The sequence below is a fragment of the Struthio camelus genome, chromosome Z, assembly GCF_040807025.1.
Source record: "Struthio camelus isolate bStrCam1 chromosome Z, bStrCam1.hap1, whole genome shotgun sequence".
NCBI classification, from domain to species: Eukaryota; Metazoa; Chordata; class Aves; order Struthioniformes; family Struthionidae; genus Struthio; species Struthio camelus.
The window spans coordinates 49,630,593-49,654,191 of NC_090982.1; positions in this window are offsets into that span (position 1 = coordinate 49,630,593).

The window sequence follows — 23,599 nt, forward strand, 5'->3', positions numbered from 1 at the left end:
TCTGTGGTACTGATCTTCATGCTACTGTCAGAAATCAGATGCACATCAGAGACCCATCCAAAGTGGGTTTTTCCTTAACTATTGCTCTATATTAAACTATCCAACTGAATGAAATAGCATCAGGACAATCTATGGTTCCTTTTATCTAAAAATACCTTTTTAAGGCTGTCTTTAGCGATGTATGAGAGACAACACTGAAATCACATATCAAGGTAATCATCAGCACCCAAACTTTTCTCGTCTACTACATGTCAAGGAGTGAAACGACATTCTTGACCTCCTACTCTGTCACCCTATCCATTCGGGTCTTTTGCACTTTGTCAAAAGATCAGATGAACTAGTTTGTTTCATACCCTACATAGGGTTTATGTACTACAAATATATAGATATATATGTACATATATATGTAATACATATGATAGACATCTTCTTAACTCTGCTAGACTTAAAGGTCTTCACAGGGCAGGCTAGAATCACGGAGGACTGGGCACAGTGGCTCAGCTGGTCCTTTCCAATTCTATTTTTACATGCAGTGGAGAATCAGTAGCTTTATGCACTCAAATCAAACAGGTTTAGAAATGCTTTTTCTCTCTGCCAGTTCTGGGAAAATAAACTATTTTGCAGAAACATACTGTTTGGAGTCACATTTGTTTGGAAAAACACGGAACATGACATTCTGATAAAGTTGCCATGAAATGCATGTGCCTTTTTGGAAACAGAATACCTTCATTTTGCATTCCAAAGTGATAATTTATTTCTGGTATTTAATTAAATATTGTGTATAGTTTTATAAATGTAGAAATTAGAATGAAGCAATTGAATTCTTCTTAAAATATGAAAAAAGAGAAACAGCTCTCTTTTCCTGTTTTCTTTTAAAATACAGATACTTGCGATGTCTTAGAACTCTTTGAAGAACAGGAAACCCGGCACTCTGCTGATACTGCAGTCATTCAGTGCATTTTCAGTTTTTTAACTTGCAATGTCTCTGCTTAAAAGAAATTAAGTGAAGTATAGACTTGTTAGACTAACACTATATTGAAGACTTAGCCTTAATTTAGGAAAACGGTGCTTTCTTCTTCCGAAAAGAATGTTATACATAAAGCTGAAGAGAAAATGAAGCCGGGACTCTGTCACTGAAATGGAAAAAAATATGGTTGTTGATACCGGCATACTGGCATGTAGCGTGGGGTAGCTTTTAGGAAAAGCTGAATTGGCGCTCAACTATGAGATCCTATGAGACCGTAATGCAAAGGTCTGCAAAACTGAAAACAAAGCAGAACTGACGAACTCAGTCAAACCCTTTTGGATCTCAAAGATGGTGTGGCTGAAATGTGGGCAAAATGGTTACTTTGAGAGTGTGGATATGCAATGTTATTCTTCTCTTCTCAGTAGCTGCCTGTAGCATGACAAAACATGAGCCTTGGAAGAATTTGCAGAGCCTTGCAACCACACGATGAATGATTGATTAGTGATTAAGACTTTTGCTTGAATGATGGGTTTAGCAGGAAAAGATCCTAGATGAAAGAAGTGGTTGAATTTATGACCGCATCCAGCTTAAGCAGAAAAAGAGAGCCACAGTCTTACGAGCTGCTTATGAAGTGGCTGGTTTATTACAGACAACAGGGAGGTAAGTATGAGGCAAGACGTACCTGGCAATGCTGATAAAACAAAGTCTGTAATTTGTTAACTAAAAGCAAATGGAGAAAAATAAAATTAGTTCCTATCCTGCTAATTGCTGCAGCAAATGAAATTGTTATGAAACTTCAGTTTGGATGCTGGAAAATTAAAATCATACTGAATTACATTTCACAAAGGGCTACTTATGAAACAATAAACTAAGGAACTTGCTTATTTTGTCCCCTATTCTGAAAACTGAGACACAAAGAACAGGTGTTTGAAAGCCCTTAACATATTATCTCTATGATCAGCAGCAGAAAAACAACCCCCCCACCATCCTCACTATTTTAAAGATGACCCAAATTTTTAAGGTACCATCTGGTTGCAATCAAGCCTTTCAGGATGTGTGAATACATAGCTCATGAATTTTGTGTGGGCAGATGTATACTACATAGAATTATTAATAGAGTGTAGGACCTCAAATGATTTAGTTATATTTGGATGCTATAAATTATAAGATAGCATTCAGAAGTGAGCAGACCTGAAAGCTTTGTGGTTTTGGCCATTAGAGCTACAGAGGATCCATGATAGCTCAGATTACACAAACTCTAATTCTAAATCAAGCACAGAAATGTTGTGTCTCCTTGGCTATGGGGTCTCATTTTGAAAGTTTGTAAAATAGCCTTTTCCTTTGTAGTTCATATACACTCCATGAGACTAGCAGGAAATATGCAACCAGAATATTCCCATGGACGCAACGATTTGGTACCTGCATGAAAGGACAACAGAAGTTGATAGCCCACCACTGAGCAAATACAGAAACTGTGAGAAATTTAGAATATTTTTAGAAAGAAATACTTGGAAGAAGTCAATGTAGTTTTTATTTTAGAGTAGGAAAAATAATAAAGGTTGTGTATCTGGTCATTTTAGAAGAAAGTTGCCAACCTGACATATGCTCTTGGCTTGCAGAAGTGATTACTAATAGAAATGAATACTTCAGATGTATTGAATGTTATTTTTCTTCCAATGTGATAGAAAGATTTCTTTACAGTAACATTTCTTGCTGCATGAGCATGAGCACCACCTGTTACACATGACTAGCAGAAATACAATCCTACTGTGGCTGGGACATCCACCAGCTTTCCTAACTCATAAAAATGGTTTCCTACAGTGTCACAGCAACCTCAGCAGCTGAGGCAAAAGATGTGAAAAGGTAGGAAACACTATGCTAAGCCTTTCATCTACAGGCCACTACTTCAAATTCAGCTGAAGTCAATACCAGCTAAAAGTAATTAGGATGACTGTTGGACTATATGAAATGTTATTGACTCCTACATCAGAAAACCCTTCCACGCAACCAAATTTTTTTTTCTAAGAATCTTTTCTTAGGGGATTAATGAGCCACACCTGCAGCTATGGCATGTCAGAGTTGAGGCTTATGGGCAGACAACATGGGGAAACATGCTTCACTTGTACTGAACTGGTTATGCAGACAAAAAAAATGTTGGTTTCCAAGGGTCTTAAGGGCACCTTTCATCAGAACTATATTGATCAAAATTCATCATGCTGTTTGTCTTTCACATAGACACACATGACACTTTACTTTTTTCTTTCCTCAAAGAAAAGTGCCAATTTTCAGGTTTCAATGACTGAGATTTTGGTACTGTTGTTATTATTTCCCTAGAGGAACCTTGTCACAGACTGAACAGCTAATTAAGATGGGTCCAGGCAAAATTTATGCATATTGAAACTCTGTTTAAAAAAAACTGCTTTTGTTTTACATTGTTTTACTTCTGTGTTACAGGATCTGAAGCCATATTTTGTCTTCAGAAATTTTACTAAACAATAATGAGATTATATACCAGCAGACAGACTTTCACTAGCATGATAAGCAATAAATCTCTTAAGTAAGAGCCTGAATTCTGTGATTCCCTTGAAAATATCTGACTTATTATCATTTATTTGATTTATTTTGATTTCTTTCTTTGTGTACCCCAATCATAGGGATATTCTTGAAAATATGATGGGGATAGGAAGACAAAGACATAAAAGCACTAGCAGAGTTAAACTTAACCTGTGCTGTGCTTTCGATACTGCCTCCCATAACATCCTCATTGACAAACCGATGAACCACAGTGAGGTAAGTGGACAGTGAGGTGGACTGAAGATTGTTTAGCCTGGAGAAGAGGAGACTCAGGGAGGATCTTATTAATGTTCATAAATATCTGATGGGGCGGTGTAAAGAAGACAGAGCCAGACTCTTCTCAGCAGTGCCTAGTGAAAGGACAAGAGGCAATGGGTATAAACTGAAATGCAGGAAAATCTGTTTAAACATAAGAAAAACTTTTTTACTGTGAGGGTCAACACTGGCACAGGTTGCCTAGAGAGGCTGTGGACTCTCCATCCTTGCAGATGTTCAAAACCCAACTGGACATAGCCCTGAGCAGCTGCTCTATATCACCCTGCATCTAGATGCTCTAGATGACCCTGCATGAGCAAGGGGGTTGGACTACACAATCTCCCTGCCATCTTTAACCGTTCTGTGATTCTGTAATGCCCTACAGAACTTTTGACCATCACCTGTATGGTGACAAGCATGGATGAAGCAGTTTGGAATATATGGCTATACATTTCCCATATTTTATCTGTTTCCTCTTATCTTACTGTTTTCTCCAGTATCTTTCTTTCGGTCATTACAGAAATCAATTCGCACTTGTTCAACTGATTTTATATCACAGAAAGCTGTCTGGAGACATTTCTGTCAGGATTTAGTGACCTCTTCCCACCCAAGCCATTTACTACAGAGTAATATGAAATCAGCTTCACTGAAATAGAAGCAATATTTGGAAAAAAAAAACTAGGAAAACAAAACTAAAGAATATTGTCATCAAAAAAAAAAAGCAAAAAAAAGCAATCAACTGTAAGTAAATTTATTTCCCTCTTTATTTGGAACAGAAAGAGTTTGAACAACTCATTCTTTATTCATTATTATGAAGCTACGCTCAGTACTTAGACTTGTGTCTTTCAGATATTAACTGTAACTGATGTTTACAGAACACTCATTTCTTCTCCCTTTTTTTCTCTCCTTTGCTGTCTTTTGCTGAAAGAACTCCTCTTGTCTGTGTCTGTGTGTCTATATGCCTACATATCTACCTACCTTTTCCTTGACAGCCTGAAAAAGTCACCATGTAGGTGACAGAAGAATGCTACTGTAATACTGGGGAAAGCATACAGAATTGTCTTTTGCAGGCTACTCCTTCCAGACAGAATAACTTTTTTACTTTTGAACTTGGTGATATGTGGCTATCTTTGATGTGGTTGTGGTGAATGCTTCAACATGATTTGCAGAAGTGCTAAGATATGGATAAGTTTATGTGCAAAGGCAAAAATAAGGGTAGGGGGTAAGACGTTTATCTTGCAACAAAGAGAGATAGCCAGATGATCTCAAAGGACGCAGCACCAGTTAGACTGATAGTAAACAATTACTTACGCTTAATATCATATAGAGAGAACCAGCTCTATTGTCTGACCTGAGACAATTGTATCATGACTAAATACAGGAACCTAGTTTAGGAAAGGAGCTTATCCACACTTCTGATGCTAGAATTAGGAGAGATGAATTCCAGCACTAAGCTCTACTTTTTGGCGTGTTTTTTCGCAATGTAAGATGTAGTTTTTCCACACATCTTAAAATCATAGCTCTAGAATAAAAATATATAGTGCACTTCAAAGTAAATTCTAATGGTATCAGAAAGTGAGACATTCACCTGCACACTGCTCAACATTCACAAAATGCTTATCTCTACAGCGGTGCTTCTTCCTAATTCTTCTACTTCACTGACACCTCTTTGTCCTTCAAAAAGCAGTAATAGTTCTTCTCCTAGCTGAGTATATACTATTTATCAAAATACAAGGAGATAGATTGCACACTCAGGAAATTAGCACACCAGAAGAAATTAGAGTGTAACAGAATGATTCTGAAAGTAGAAAATTTGATTAAAAAATACTCTCTCCTTTATATATGTGACTCCAAATTAAAACTTGTGCAGTCTGAGAGGGATGAGCTGGATTTCTGCAAAACATAGATGTTTCTGAAATACCTGTATATGATGATGAATACACTAACTCTCATCCTATTAGATCATCTGAGTATGACTGTAGACATCCAGTCTCCTTACAGAGATACAAAAATACATATTGAGTGAGAGCTGAAAATACATATTGAGTGAAGATTTAGCACCAGGCTGAACATTCATTATTTCCATCATTTTTATGATGTAATATTTAGTTATGTTATACAAAAAGGCTAATCTCTCCTGACAAAGTTGTTCTACAGAGCTCCAGCTCAGAAAAGTCTTGTGCTTGCCCAGCTTAGAATACTCCTGTGCTTAAAGGATTTCCATTTGAGGGAGAGGAAACAATTGAAAATCCTCTCTCTGTAGGGTTTATAGGCAGAGATTGGAAACATCATCTCTTTCCTCTTGGGAGTATCCTAATCTGTACTAGGTTGTTGAGTATTCAGAAGCAGGAATCCTCTCATTCCTCATGTTAAAACTAATCCACTTTGTATAAAACATTCAAATAGTCACTGGTACGAAGAGCATAAACATTTAGAGAGAGAGAGAGGGAGAATACCGCTCCAGCCTGGTGGTCAGACCAGGAGGTGGGATGCCTATATCAGACCATGCTGGTAAAATGATATGGTATTATTTAAATCAAGTCCTTCCCACCTCATCTGAATGCATAGAATGCATGTTGGATAACCAGGAAGTTTATATAACTGTGTGCTTAACGCTGCCTTTGAAATTTACTTCCCTGACCTGGTCTCTCCCTTTCTGCTCAGGCAGTGGAAGGGTATGGGATGGAGTATTTTTTGCCAAAAAAAGACAACACGATATATTCCATTATTGTGAAATAATTTTTTTGGACTAAGGATGTACACAAAATTAAAAATGTTATTTTTGTGGGTTTCATCTGGATGGACTTTAAGGTCATTTTCTCAAGAGAAAGATTCCAGAAAATTGTGGACACAAAGGGAAGTAACTTCTAATCCATCTCAGGGAAAAAAAAAAAAAAAAATATATATATATATATATATCACAAATGTTTCATCTGTGTGAATTATTACCCATATTAATTCTAGCTAGCAGATGAATTAACATCAAATGATTGCTCTTGCTTGGATTTTTCCATATTAAGTATTTTACAGGACTTCTTTACTGAAAGAAATCTGAGGAGAAACCAGTGTTCTACAATCTCCTTTGACTAATCACCTGGTGTATAAGAAAATGGTTCCCACTGACCTTACACTAATTTCTTTCTGTATCCAAAAATACAGAAGCGCTCTTTGAGTAGTTCACAGACTCCTTGACCACAGTCCAGCTCTTTATTCTGAGAGTACGAAATCAAAGAAAGCTGCCTATCCTTTGCTTTTTCCTTCTTTGTGTTTTATTCATCAGAAATGACTGAGGCTAGCTATAATTTTTTTTTTTTTTTGGCTAACATATGAAAATGAAAGTTTGTCTGTGCGTGCATGGATATATACATAAGTTCCCAAAGAGTGCATATTAAACAGACAATCTAATGAAAAAGCCTCTCCAGCTCAAAACAGATGTAAATACTGTCTCATAAAACTACATACTTGACTGTGCTCTTACATGTCTTCAGCAATTTGATTGTTCATCTGTAATTTCTTACAAATAAAAGTTGTCAAAAGTTGTCAGAATGTTTTGGTAAACCTCTGCTACAGCATCAAGGTATAGAGAAAAGAAGATTAGTCACTGTACATGAAATGCATTTTAGATGGAAAGATTTATTGACTCTATGATTGTTACTGGGATTAAGATACTTAAGATACATTCACATGACAGAACTGATTAATTTGGGTAAAACTCTTCTTAAAAAAAGTCTTACACAGAAAGACACTGTGGACCTGCAAAAAAAATGGAAGAAGTCTCCACTCAGAAAGGTCAGCGTGCACAGCGAACAAAAGAAAGTGTGTATTTTTGACTCTCTGCTCTTGAACATTCACCAGACTTTCTTTCTGGAGAAAGAAGTAAGGAAAGAGGTAGGGAAGAGCGGAGGGGAGACACAGGGGCAGCTCCTAGGAGGAAGGGTCTCAGTTGTTCCCTGGAGGTGCCTTTACTTACATCAAGGCGCCCAGGGCTCTCCCCTGTAGTTTCTAAACGAAGTGCCTAAATGTCAGACAACGTGATCTTCACATACAAAGTCTTGTGTGCTGCTACATGTGAAGAACATTTTCATATGTTACTCAGACATATATTGCCTGCAAATGTTACTCAAGCTTTAAGGAAATCTTTATTGTAGGCAATATATTTATGTAACAGACATTAAATTAGCTATCATTGCTGTTTAACATAGAAATGACATTGCAGGATAGATTGCTTTTAGGTGGCTGCAGCATTCAGTTGAAATGTTGGCATTTGAGATGGGATTACTTTGGTTGAGAGCTATAAGACTCAATGTTGACGTCCAAAGCAAAGCCAATGCTAGTTGAAAAATATAAATATATAAATATAGAAAATCTTCAATAACCAAATCATTAGTCATACTAGTCTTAAAGACATTAAAAACATCTAATAGGAATATCCTATGCTGGACAGAAATATTTCAAAAGTTTGCTTATAACTTGGATTGTTTTACAATTTTGTATACATGAAATAACTCTGCTGCATGTTAATTGCATGCGCCTACTTAAAAGTATATATGACTATTTCATAGTTTCTAAATCTAATTAATATGGTTTTAACTAGTTAATTTTATTTGTTGATTTTGAGAACAATTTGCTGAGTGCTAAGACGATACTCTAATGATGGAAGCAGCATGGAAGCTTGCCTTGAGAGATACTAGTTCACCTTGCAAGTCTAAAAATAAATACACTTTTCTATGTAATTGTTAACAGTGCTAAGACTCATAGTCCTAGTACTAAATAAAAACATTGTGCCTTCTTTTTGAGTATTCCTAACATTGAATAAAAGAGGTAAATAACCCCAGCTGCTGTTAGCTAGCATGGTGATAAAAACACTGGAAGCAGCTTGAAATTTGTCTACTGAATAGAGGCTCTCTGTTAACTTGGCTGGTAATTCTTCTGTATGCAAAACTTCCTAGTGTATACAATGCCACATGAAAACAGCACAGTCACATTCAGCCAAACACCTTTAGCTAGAGGATAGCTGTGGGACATAGCAGCAAATCAATATTCTGCTCACGGGTAAAAAGCTAACAAATACTAAAAAAATCACTACAGACCCAAAAGAATTGCATTTAATGCTGACCTCAAATTGCCTCTAGGGTTAAACATCAGATTTTAGGTAAATAGAACAGAATGCTCTTAGATTTATCACCTCTTAGAATTGAATTTCTCAAGATCTCACCAACAGATTGAGTAATATGAAAGGAATCATCAGAAATACTATGCTTCGAGCCATATCATCTCATGCGATTGTATAGCACCCTACTCAATGGGATCCTGCGTCTGACTAGAATCTCCAAACAGTACTGTAAGAGCAATCTTTTACAATAATAGATATTAATGACTAAATCCTATATCCTGTAATCCCTTTAGTGTAAGTCACTAAAGTTGGTCGGAACTAACAGACTACTTTAAATACAAATGTCTGAGGTATAAATAACAGATAACTAAAATAGCTTTTATGTAAAAAATAGAGCTCATTTTTAACAGAAGCAGTAGTGAACAATGCTTTCCTCTACCTGAATACTGGAGAAAAGTAAAGAAACTGATGGTATTATGCTTCAGCACAATAATATACAAATATTAAGACTATAAGAAACAATGTTGAACAGAGGTGTTTGGTTATGATAACTTCAGAACGAAGAAAAACAAATTCCCTCTGTTACAGTTTTTCTATTCCCTTTACAACAAAACAATAAATTAATCATACAGCTGTCATACATATTGTTTTATAGCAAGCAAGACGTTCTGGCTTCACACAAATGCTAATAATGTATCTTAATGTATGTCAATATATTTTAGCTAAAAGAGCTGGGTATGTCTGACATAACCTCTGGCATAGAGAGATGTATTTATTTCTCTCTATCATGGAGATTCCAATTAATTACACAACACATGCCTTGTGCAACACAAGCAATGTAGTGACTGCAACAGCTTAAACTGCAGTCCTCTCACATCTTAAAAACCTTCCAGGAACAGCTCTGGAGATGGCTGGTGTTTTAATGGAGGAATTTAACAGAAAAGCTAGACATCTTAGGAATCAATGTGGTAGCATACGTGACTCTATTGTTTAACTGGCATTGATACTCCCTTTTACTGGGCAAAAAAAAACCCAATCTCCTTTGAGATTTTTGTTATTTTTCAGTTGACTACTCAATCCAGTTATCTAGAAATATTTGAAATTCAAAATAATAATAATAATAATACACCTTGCATTTTATAGTTTATTAAAGTCTCTGAAAGAAATTCTAAATGCAAGTTCGTATCTAGCAAAAAGTTAAACAGGCTTAAGCTTATCTACTAAGACAAACCACCATGGTGTTCACTTTCTTATCACAGGACGTAATTGGAGATGCTGTAGATGTGATATGCTGCAGGAGAAACAGGGTGTTTGTATAAATGAAATATTCCTTACACTCTCTTATGTAAAGAAATTAATGATTTTGCAAATCATTATTGGCTAAGAAAAGGAGTAAGAGCTTGAGCTCTAAATCTCAAAATGTAACTTTGCTGATATTATAAAATAGTTTCTTTGTAGGTACGTAGTACAAACCACAGCACTGTGAAATACCCTTCAGAGTGAAGTTTTAAAGTCATAGATTTATTTACTTAAATCTCAGGTGTGAAACACACTGATTCAGTGGCTTTAGGAGTTCTTGGTGTTTAAAATTCAGTTCTATTAATATGCACAATTTGTAAAATTGGGATCTTGAGTTTCCTGGGCAGATACTGCTTTTCCTTTTTTAATTCAACTTCAAGACAGATTTTCTGTTAAGAGCACAATAGGACCTGAAAAACAATCTGTGTTCTTTGTGCCTTGTACATCAGCACCAGTAATAAAAATACAAGGCAAATGTGATTCACAGTCATGCTACCATTGTCTCCACACTCCTGCTTCACCTGGGCAGCCTTTTTGCTTTGAGAGACAACAACAAAGCACCGGAAGTTATAATAAGAAGACAATTGAGTTGCACAAATAGTCTGAGTTTCTTTAATGACTCTGTTGCACTGTGTCTCAGAAAATAAACAGAATTCACTTTTGGAGCAATATCAAACTTTCGAATTTCTTTGCATGGTAAACAAGTGCTGGAAACCAGAACTCTTTTACCTTAGCACAGAAAGGGTATAGCTACGGCTTTTTATTTTGAGCTTCTAGACAGTTCAGGTACCACAGTGTTCCTTCAGCTCTTTAAAATCATTCAGGATGAAAGGAGCTATAAAATGGTGTAAGATATTATTTCGTAATTCACATCTTTTAGATGACTGGTACAGCAAATTGAAATGAAATTTAATATAGTCAAATGTAAAACAATGTCTGAATGCAATGAACCAGAAGAGCATCTTATTTTCCCTTCTGAGATAGTTATGCAACCTACTGTCTGGGAAAGGGCTGTCCAGGTTACTATACAAATGCACCTGAAGCTATTAAATTAGGTTACAACTTACATAAAAACAGAAAATCCGGTAGATTTCTGTTTTTGCGTGTTAGCTTTTTTGCTTTGTTTTGCTTCTGTGGTTTAAAGAATACATTTATAATTCATGGATGTAGGCCAGTCTGTCCAAGCAAGTATAACTGTGGCTCTTACCCTGACCAGACTCAGGTTTTGATCTGGATGGTGGCTTGGGTGAAGAGACTAGCTGGTTGGTACAACTCCTAAATTATATTTAGGCTAGCTGCCGACTCAATTAGCTGCCACATCCCCTTTAGAGTTCTTACAGGGAAAAGAAGTAACTAAAAAGTAACCCTTAGTCATTCGTCAAGTTTGATAAAGTTAAGCTACTCCATGCTGCTGTAAACAAGCTAGAGCCAATCGACAGGAAGTACCATTTTGCTAATGAAGGCCGTGCTCTAGTCCCAAGGTCAAAGAAATACTAGATCATACGATTCAGATTATTACCTCAGACTTGCATCAGCAGGAAAAATAAAATCTGCTTGTTTATCTTTGGCACAAGATGAATTTACCAAAAGTAACAACATTCTCACATCACATATATAAACACTAAGATTCTTCTTAGTAATGGTCCTTCTCTTATGTAGGCTTAAATGGTGCACCTCAAAAACAAACAAACAAAAACCAAAAAAAGGCACACAGATCTAACCACCTTGCTTACAGAAAATTTAAGACTGGGACTAAGGAGAATTAAAGTTTTTGAAACTACTATTTAAGGCACCAGGAAACAGAATAACTTGGCCCAAAGAAACATAAATGGCTGGGAGCCATTTATAAGCATTTTACCTTAAATGCATATAAAACAAAGATCAAATATTAAGAGAAATGTAAGACACAGGAGGCACAAGCGATGCAAGTAGTATACAATGCTAAACAGATACAGCAACATAAATTATAAAAAAAAAGAAGCATTTGTTTTAAAAAAACAAACAAACTGCAAATTGCTTATGTAAGAAATAGGATTTGTTGGGTTTCTCTTTTAGTTACTCAATTGTACAACCAAGTAAATAATATTGGAGTCAGGACTTTTTGTACCTTTTGGAGAAAAAAAAAAAAAGGCAGATATACAAAATCATGTTCTCCACAGCTGATGATTTCTTAGGAATTTCTCTTAGAGAGTTCTACAGTGCAGTGCCCAGGAGAATAAATAAATAAAAAAAACTAAAACTTTAAGACAATTTTAGAAAGGCTTTAAGTTTGCTCTGATTCAAATATATACTGAACTTGTTCTTACGCAGTCTGTCATTGCAGCATAAACGCTGAAATGTCAGAAAAAGTGCTACACCAATTAATAGCAATCAGCTTTTTAAAGCTGTGGAAAAATTTACCCTGCAGTCCTGTGAATGATTTGTTTAGATTGACTGGATTATTAAACTAAACATGGGTTTAGCTGTTGTTTTGTAAATAAAGTGTTGTATTTACACTTTCAATACCGTGAAAGTAATAGCATGCAGAAATGGGAACATATTTATATGAGTGGTTTATAGTGATTAATCTTCCAAATAATAATTTTGAGGATTTGAGATTTTCAGTAAGTATGCATCACGTTGTACTATTGAAACATAAGTTCAGAAAAACAAAAGATGTTTTAGACCAGCTTCCTCAGACAGAAACGTGAACGCCATCCCATTAAACACCATTGTTCGGTGAACAGCACTCAGTTTTTGAATGTGTTATCTAATTGGGTCTTAAACAAAAACCAAGCTCAAGCTTTCTTAAACTGAACAAACAGAGGTCTTCAGTATGCCCTACTGCTGAAGGAAGTGTCATCTGAAATCAGTCTTGAATTACAAATGATTAAGTTTCCACAAAATAAATACATCATTTAGAATTCATTTATTCCACAAAGGATAAAGAGGTATATGAATTTGTAATGGGCAGAATTTGCTACAAATCAGCAAAAAATTGCTTCAGTGCCAGTTACTATTTCAGACTATGTCTGGTCTTGAACCTGTCATTTAACTGTTCTCAGTGTCATTTCACCATCTGTAAAATGAAGATAATATTTACTAAACTACATGAAATGGTTTTGAATGGTTTCATGCACTGTTGTTTGGAGACGTTTGGAAAGCTTAAAGGAGACCAGTAGAGGAGTTTCACTAGCATCAGCCTAGAAGCTTATTATCTCATTTAAGCTTATCTTATTTAAGATTTTCATTAATGACCTTGGACAAAATAAAGGCGCAAGGTAGTTCAGTTTACCATTGGATAAAGTTGAGATATCTGTTAAGATAGGTGGGACGCAGGAAAAAATGGATGACTGATGACTGAGATAGCATAGAAATGGGGCAGCATATAATGCCACAAAATGCAAAGCAATGCATCTAAAAAGTACTAATTTCTTCTAAAAAGTGACAGCTTATCAGCTGGGTGTGATAGGAAAAAAGCCTAATCACAGAATAACTGAGAAATGATGTTTCCATGATATTGCAGAGATATTTCCATTGGACATAAGGAAGTATCCATGCTGATTTTTAAAGCACTGATAAGAACTCATCTGAAATACAGGGTACCTTCTTGTTAACTAAGACAAAGCCAGCTAATATGTTTAAGGCAATGAAAAGACACTCATATGACAAAAAATACAAGAGACTGACTTGTTTAACCTAGCAGTGACTGAAGCTTGGTACGAGATCTACACGGAAGGAAGAAGAAATATCTAGGTAAAGGATAATGCTGGCACAAGAATAAATAGACGTAAGCTCTGCCTCAGTAAGTTTAGGCTGGAAATTAGAAGGTGTCCAGCCAAGGTGTCCAGCCATAAGAATTCAGGTTCCCAGAATAGCCTTTTAATAAATGTAATGCATCCGACAAACTATCACATTTTACAATAAGTCTTGATTAGTTTTTGAAAGTGATTATATGAGGTTTCTGCCTCCAATAACACAGACTAGACTCGCTGACCTGGAAGATCCAGTTTCCACTGAAGTACAAGGGATTCATATGACAAAATGGTACCAGAGGAATACGAGATGCTAGATGAAGTTTTCATCCTGTTCTCATTTATATCACATTAATGAAATTAATGCAAATGTCTGCAAGATTTGGTCCTGTGCTATCCTGTGAGAATGACGGAAAGGAAGTGCAAAGGTTTCAATTAATCAAGCTTTTTATCAGGGAAGAAACACAAACAATGCATTAAAGCAGTTCTAGAACATGATTTTTTTGCTCCATTATGGCCTTTCAAACCCTGTTGTCAGTTTTCTTCCCATGAGTTATTCTGCTAGAAATAAAAGTGTCAGGAATGAAGTACATTTTAAGCAATGTAGAAAAATAAAAATGAATTGGAGAAACACAGCAGTGCATCTGGGTACAACTCCCTGCAGCTTAGATAAATCTGCACAGCTTGGTGTTGATCTGTCAGGGTCAGAAGCAGGTGGTCTAGAGTTATAATCACACCTTGTGATGGATGTTATTTGCTTTGTATTTCTTCTGAAGAATATGTGGCACCAAAGACAATTAAACAAGTCTGGCTTCCCTGCCCTCAAAAACCTCTACGTCGTATATGGTGAGCTTTGCCTTTTCCCGGAGTGCACAGCACAGAGCCAGATATTACTCTCCAGTATGCACAAAATGAACAGGGTATGACCCACTGTCTCAAATCTTCTACTGAGTTTCCAGATGGAGCAGGTAAAAAAGGAGAGAGACTATCAGGGAGGTAATTATTCCCTTCCCCGCACATGAAATGGACTCCTTAGCTGCAGACCTCTGGCAATGAACTTGACTGAACCCCTTGATCCCCCTCTCCTGCACTATGTACGTGCCATGTCCCATGTACACCCTCACCATGACCTGCTTCCTTCTCTACTGCAATACTGCAATAGTCTCAACTCCCTGCTGTACCCTAGCTGTTTCCCAAAACACCCTCTATGTATATGCTGACTAACCAGCCCTCTAAAAAAGGATATGCCTATTAGTTCACATCACAACTTTTCCTTTACAGTATTGAGGGGGCCCTAGATTGGGCCTCCCTCCGCTATCCAGTTGTTAACGAACAGAAGAAACACAGGTGTTTATGAAATACCTCCACTCCTCGGCCAATTATGGTTGAAATTGGCCAGTTGTTGGAGGGCACTGGCAGACAAAATGATCATGTGAGACATACTCCCTAGGAAACGAGGCTAAAAATAAGACTACTGATTAATCTCACATTTCCTATCTCAAATTTATCCTATAATTTTCGTAGCAGGCCAATTTTCCTTTTTCTCAACTCTATTGTCACTGTATTCGAAGAACTCTTTGTTCATTTCAGCACTGTATGTAACTCAGCTTTCAGTATTTCAATTTGTTCCTGCAGTTATCACTTTAACTTACCTCTGTATATTTTTGTGGATCTGCCAATCCCCTTCTTTACCATGCCATGTGTATATATTTTTAACACTCTCCACTTATTGCTTGGACTGCTCTTTATATCACCTTACTTAATTATGTTGGCCTTTTCTGACCTTTTTGCTGTTTAAATTTAAACAGGAATGGATTTCAATTGCAGCCTGTTCAAGTATTTCTTAAATATTTACCACTTCTCCTCAGTACATTTGCCATGCGTTATAGAATTTCTATCAGAATCACCCAAGGCATTTTACATTCTTTCAGCTCAGCTTTTCTAGAGAAAGAAATAATAAAATGAACCCTTAAAAACCTTGGGTATTCCTCTTTAAATGTTTACCCTCTTGAGTTTTTAAAATACACTAATGCTGTGTTCTAATATTGTTTGACTTGAATTTGCTATATATGAAGGAACTGATTTCTGGTGACAATCTAATTCGTGCAGTTCAACAAATGAACAAGAGTCAAAGCATCCTTATTCTTCCTGATTGCGGCAGTATGGCTTTTAGGTAGTAGATCTCTAACCCCTTTCCATATCGCATATCCTCTGTAAAATACATTCTCTGTAAATATTCCTAAATATCCAACAAAACCTATTGAGTTTTATCTGAGCGTAACTCTGCTGCTCAGTGGTTTTATACTGGGAAGATGCTGACAGGCTAGTAGATGATCTTGCGGCCAATGGGAAAGTGTGAAACACACTTATGAGATCGGGAAAATTCGGCCACAACAGCTGAGTTATTCTCTGCTTGACTATCAGTGTCTCTCTAATCCTATGTTTGTTGGAATACTTCCAGTTCACCCATCAGACAACCACTTATAATAGCCAGTAGATACTTTTTATATGAAATGTGATTTCCCTTCTGTGTGCTCTTCTCTCCAAGGCTTTAATACGAATATCCTGAACAGTCATAGTTCCTAAAGAGAAGAGGAATTAGTGGCATTGTACAGGACTCTGAGTGAGAGACTCAAGGCCAACTCTGGACTCTCGTGTGCAAGAGAATTAGTCAGGTAATGTGCAAAAAATGTGTCAAAAAGATGTACTCATACGATTATGCAGGAATTCTAGTGTGTGCAAATTCAGATTGAAAAAGTTACAATTTCCTCTATTTTCATTCTAGCAGAAATTAGCTTTTCTATATGCCTACTTCTAGTACTTGTTCTTTGTGCACATTAAATTATTATTCTCAGTTAGTAAAAAGATACAATTGGCGAATGCTGTCTCAAGGATCTGGAAAATAAATCTAGGTCCTGAACTGCTAGCACAGCATGACACACTTGCTCCGCTTGTCCTGAAATGGACTGGCATTGCATGCTCATGAGGTCCAGCCATAATTTGCAGGCAATACAGAGTTAAATCAATCCATACAAGAACTATGTTCAAAGACCCTAGATATTTTAGGATGGCCTCATTTGGATGCATTCTTGGGGCTTCAGTGTAGCTGTGTGGATGTGAAAATAGAAAGAACATCACTTAAAATTAATTTTGTCATAAAAATAATTGTTCCAATTTTCCCTTTTTAAAGCTCCTCCTTCCAGAACTTTAAATTACTTACATATGTAAAAAAATCAATGTAGAATGTCTAATTAATCTGGTTCTGTGAAACTTCAGTTTCAGCACGTATCTGGCCAAAAGAAATCTAATGAATCTGTAACTATAAAACAACATAACTAATTCAGCAAAAGGTCCAAATATAATTTAGCGGTCCCTAGAAGCAGTTGTAAAATGTCACAAGCTTGTCATAAATATCCACGCAGTAAAATTGCAAACTATTTGAATCTACAAGTTTGGGAAAAAAACAGATATAGTATGATTACGAAAGATAAAAATCATGATTAATTAATGTAAACTGCTGTAGCCCACGAAAAAAAATAGATCAATTAGGAGCACAATAAGATATTGAAAATCAGATATTGGTATAATGTACATCGCAATGAAGATTCCCAATAGTTTATTGGATATGCAAGACAACAAATATCCAGTTATGCTCTGTATTTAGTATCATCCAATGACATTTATGAACTGAGGTAAGCAAAATCACTTTATTAGACCAGAAGAATCTTATAAGTGATTACAAAAATCAAAAATGAAAACTATATTAGCTCTCTGTATCCAGGGAAATTAATTATTTCAGAAAGAGAATCTCATCTTCAGTAACACAAAGGTGTAAGTGTTGATAAAAATGAGCAAACATATCCACAAAGCCATAGTTTAAAAAAACGTTTCTCACATAACAGTAAATTACACCTCACATTCTTAAATTATGTAACTCTGTTTTAGAAAGTTTTTGAAATTTGTTTGTGGTTTTACAAAGCTCATGAAGACTCTTGGAATTCTTCCTTAGAGATAAATGCTGTCGTCACATTAATGTACTCAATGAGACTTTAAAACCCCCTAAGTTATATACTTAGATCTGCATCCACTCAAAAGTTGAGCACTTCTCTGCTGAAGTGTGATGCACAAAACTTAAGCATGTGTCCTTACAGTCAACAGTTTGCTTTACCTTTCAGCTTCTCAGATCCAGTATTTAAGAAGTGAAGCTGGATACTGGATAATCAGTGAAAGAAAGTGGATACAGAGATGTAATTATTTGCTAGGGGAGAGCAATAGGCAGCACAGACTGCTGCATACTGCTGCTGTGTTCTCTTCTTCTCTTAACAATCCTTGCAACTGGCTTACTTTCATTTTTGCTTAACCATGCCCTAGGAAAGTACAGCATAGTACTGTACAGCTTACAGGACCATAAGCAGCGTGACTTTAATCTGTTCTCATCTATTTTGCCTGATGGATTATTGTTCAGGTCTGAACTTGTTCCTAAGCACTCAGGAAGGACTGCTTTCATGTTGATCATGGGTTTCAAGCCAGCAGATGCTTGCCTCAGAAGTCTATAGGTTCCAGATAGACACAGAATTCTTGAAATAATTATCCGACATCCAGACATTCACTTCTTGCAGCTTTCTCAAAAGTCTTTGGGATGGGCAATGTCTTCAGAGAATTCCACCTGTAGCATTGGAAAAGCTCCAAGCAGAGTTAGCTGAATTCATCAACAATATAGAAAGACATTCAAAAAGGTGGGTTGGAGGAAATGAAAATAGGGGTAAGATGTACACTCAAGAGTTTAGAAATATGTTTAAGAACTAGCAGAAGAGAAGGGTGAACGAGTAGGGAAGAAGTATGGACAGATACTGTCAAGTATCTGTCCACAGCTGTCAAGAGTAGAGGGAGCTGTAGATGTTTTTCATCTTGAATCAATATTCAAAAACAACTGAACAAAATGGAAACTATCTATATTGCTTCTCAAAATTATTTTCTTTGTATTACTTGTGCATTCCAGAAAGCAGCTTCTCTGGGACTTACAGGATGCGTGTGGATTCTGAGCACACACTGAAATGGTTTTTTTGCTTATTTGTTTTTCTGCCAGAATGTGTATCATGTCCTGAAAGATCATTTATTCACAGTCCCCTTCCTACTTTGTCTCTCAACATTTTTCACATATGAGAATCAAAACAATCTGTATAATATTTCTTGAGATTGTTCATCAGACCTTTTCATCTTTATGTTTAAGACATGCAGTGTTGGAGCCATATGTGATGGTTCTATTCTACAGAACAACATTTGTAAGTTGTTTAGAGTTCTCTTTATCATTATTTCTAAATTGACTTGATTATTATTTGCTGTGACCCAGGAATCTCAAGACTGGATAACACCTACCCACTATTTGAGTTCGGTAAATTCTTGGCCCACGCAGTAATGGTTAAATATTTAGGCTAAAAATCATGGGAAAAACACTTGAACAACCTCGTGGCAGAACGTGTTTCATGAGCAAAAAAAGTGAGAGTGTAGTAATGCCTATTGTAAATGCCTGTAGTAAACAGTTATGAACATGACAGATGGCCAAACAGAAGTAAGGGAAATAAGTGCAAATTCAAATACCTTTAGAGATTAAAAACTTCTAGCTTTGGAATTCAATTCTGAGTTATTTCTAGTGCTCTGCAAAACTTTGCATTTGTTGGTAATTAACAAGTTATCCAAAACCTTAAGTCTGCCCCCACCATTTTGTTTCCCAACGAATCTCCTCCTTTCAAACAACAACTCCCAAAGTGGCAGTTCAAGAAGATCTGAATAATCACAATTTAAATTAGACTAGTAACAATTTCAGAAGACTAGTAAGCCCAGACTAGAAGCACTGTATTTTTATGAGCCCTTCCTACCAGTACGAAAAGTTGATGACAATAGATTTCGGATGCTCCTAGAACGCAATTTATACTTGCCCTTTGTCCCCATCACTCCTTTGTTCTGTGACTCCCAGGTGGCTGTACACTGCCGTTTTCCAAAAGAGAGAGTTTTCCTATTTTTTTATTCACCTTAAAACTTCATGACTGAAAACTTATCAAAAAAAAAGCCTTCAGGCAAGGTGAAATAAATTTTGAATCAGCTCCCAAGATAACTACGTTTTCCCAAACGGACCCCTACAAGCCTTATTACACTATAAAGACAGACATTCACAGTGGGAGGAATTGTTCTCTTTTAAGGTCTGGTTACAATATACATCACCCAAGGAGTAAATGAAAGATATTTTGTGTGAATGGCTTTGCGTATTTATAATTTCCACTGATGATGATTATTGCTGAAATTTCCAAACTGTGTTACCCCAATGCATTTTCTTTTCAGGGCAAGGCAGGTGGGCTACCATATATAGTCAAAACTCAGTAGCCAGTTAGGAAGTTATTGACCTCCTGCCTCTTATGTGAATTGCTGCATTTGTAGTTATCACCTAGGAAAAGATAAAAATTGCAGTCCATCCCATCATATTAAATAACAGAAAATATTCTGCATTTCAATTTGAGAATCTTCAAGTACAAATACAGTTTACTTTTCATAACGGCTTGGGACACAGTCCCTACAACTCTGGGTTATATATATTCTTCTAGCTGATAAAAAATTAGAGCCATCTCTTAGGTTTTACTGCCACTCTGGCTGTATATACCACACAACTATTTATCTCATCTTATACTAGTTTACTGGCAGTCACGTCTGTCTTTCTGGCACAACATTATGTCAGAGAGAACATTAAGTCGAAGTGAAGCAAAGCTGGTTTTCATGCTAGGCAGTGTACGACAGAAAGGATGCCGTGGCAATAAATACAGTAGATTTAGAAATGGTCCCCACTCCCAGCACAGTAAGATTTTTAACCTGCTTCTTCCAGCAGCTAGTAGGAACAGGCAGAATATTATAACCCTTGCTTTCCTTATATCCCCTCAAAAGGCATGTAGGCCATTCATGTGGTGAAACACAAAGGAATGTGGGAGGGCAAGTAGATGTGAAGAAATTTCTCTCCATATGTAGGCTTCTCAAAAGTCATACACAACTGAACTGATGAGTGTGTGTCTCTGAGCCCTTGAAATCCTCTCCCAAAACTCCTGTGCTGCTGTGTACATGGTTTGTAGGGAAGAGGGAAAGCCATGCCTGAGAGAGGAGGTAGTTTGAGCAGACACTAGTTATGCAATTCATCTGGATAAATTTAACTGTAATTTAGGCTAGACTCTGCTCCCAAAAGAGGCATTGCATTTAGACACAATTCAGCTGCTTGAATCAAGCTCTGATTCATCCATTTGCACAGTGCAGGTACTCTAAACATCTAAGCCTATGCTTGGAGTAATTCAGCACCTAAATGCCTTATCTTTATGCTGCTCAAACTGACGGAAAGAGGCTTACAGGGAAAATACAAGCTGACACACTCAATTCTCTCCACTTCCCCTGTGCTCCTGCAAAACCTCGCGGTCATGTCTATTACTTCTGTCTGTGACCAGCATAGCGCAAGCCTCATCACAGTGACTATCGTAGGTTTCCATACCAAATACCTTCATTGGTACTATAAACAGGTAGTTTCCCTCTTTGAAAGCCACATCAAAAAAAACATGACAGGTACATCAGCTCTTTTCTCTGGTCCGTCTTTATAATCATGATATACTCAACAGCACCAGACAGCATGACCACCACTCGCAGTAATTGCACAACACCAAACAAATACACTAGCAGGTGAATTCAGGTCTTTAAATCATGCCAGGCAAACAGCACAGAGATCTGTTTTAATTCCACACAGTTCTGTCAAAAAAGACCAGGAGATCACAGAATCACAGAATCGTTTAGGTTGGAAGGGACCTCTGGAGATCATCTAGTCCAACCCCCCTGCTCAAGCAGGGTCACCTAGAGCATATTGCCCAGGATCACGTCCAGACGGCTTTTGAATATCTCCAGCGAAGGAGACTCCACCACCTCTCTGGGCAACCTGTTCCAATGCTCTGTCACCCTCACAGTGAAGAAGTTTTTTCTCAGGTTCAGATGGAACTTCCTGTGGTTCAGTTTGTGCCCATTGCCTCTTGTCCTGTTGCTGGGCACCACGGAGAAGAGGCTGGCCTCATCCTCTTGACACTCCCCCTTCAGATACTTGTACACGTTGATGAGATCCCCTCTCAATCTTCTCTTCTCCAGGCTGAACAGGCCCAGCTCTTGCAGTCTTTCTTCATAGGAGAGATGCTTCAGCCCTCTAATCATCTTGGTAGCCCTCCGCTGGGCTCTCTCCAGTACTGCCGTGTCTCTCTTGTACTGAGGAGCCCAGAACTGGACACAGTACTCGAGGTGAGGCCTCACCAGGGCTGAGTAGAGGGGCAGGATCACCTCCCTCCACCTGCTGGCAACACTCTGCCTAATGCACCCCAGGAGACCATTGGCCTTCTTGGCCACAAGGGCACACTGCTGCCTCATGGTGAACTTGTTGTCCACCAGCACTCTCAGGTCCTTCTCTGCAGAGCTACTTTCCAGCAGGTCAACCCCCAGCCTGTACTGGTGCATGGGATTATTCATGCCTAGGTGCAGGACCTTGCACTTGCCTTTGTTGAACTTCATGAGGTTCCTCTCCGCCCACCTCTCCAGCCTGTCCAGGTCCCTCTGAATGGCAGCACAGTCTTCTGGTGTGTTAGCCTCTCCCCCCAGTTTAGGTTCATCAGCAAACTTGCTGAGGGTGCACTCTGTCCCTTCCTCCAGGTCATTGAGGAATATATTGAACAGGACTGGACCCAGGACTGACCCCTGGGGGACACCACTAGCCATAGGCCTCCAGCTTGACTCTGCGCCATTCACCACAACCCTCTGCGCTCGGCCATCCAGCCAGTTCTCAAGCCACCTCACCGTCCACTCATCTAGCCCACACTTCCTGAGCTTACCTAGGAGGATGTGATGGGAGACAGTGTCAAAAGCCTTGCTGAAGTCCAGAAAGACAACATCCACTGCTCTGCCCTCATCTACCCAGCCAGTCATTCCGTCATAGAAGGCTATCAGATTGGTCAAGCATGATTTGGGGGGAAAACCTCTGTAAAAGCTACAGCCACCTGAGCTACTCATCTGCTCTCTCTCAGAAGAGGAAGTAAGCAGCTTTATGCAGCAGGGTTCCCCTTTTTTTCACACTGTCAGAAGCATAAGTGTGATTAAGAAGCATGTGTTATGGGATGAATTTGTCATAGAAGTTGGGAGGAGGAGAGAGGAGCTGGGCAAGGAAGTCCTCTGGAGGTAGAGACACTTGAAAAAAGAAGCAGCCCTACTGTTTCCACTGTCCAGGTGGAGGGATGTCCCAGCCCTCTGGCCTCCTCACCAAAGCTTCTGCCTAAACATGACCTTTGTGCTGTGCAGTTCCTGTAGAAACCACTACCGTTTTCCATCATCGCCGACATGCTCTCTTCTTTCTAAGTCACCTTTGAAGAACAAATATATCTATAAAATATAAATCTTCCTAAATATCCACTGTTAGTGTATATGCTCATATATATATTTATATTTATTTAATGAATAATATGTTTTACCCAAGTGAACATAGTCTGGAGTGTGCTGCAGTCATCACATGTTGGATATAATAGACCATAACTGCATCTATTGTCTAATTTAGCAGGTTTGAATGGCATCAGATTCAGCATATCTTGGGTCAGTGGCGGAAAATAA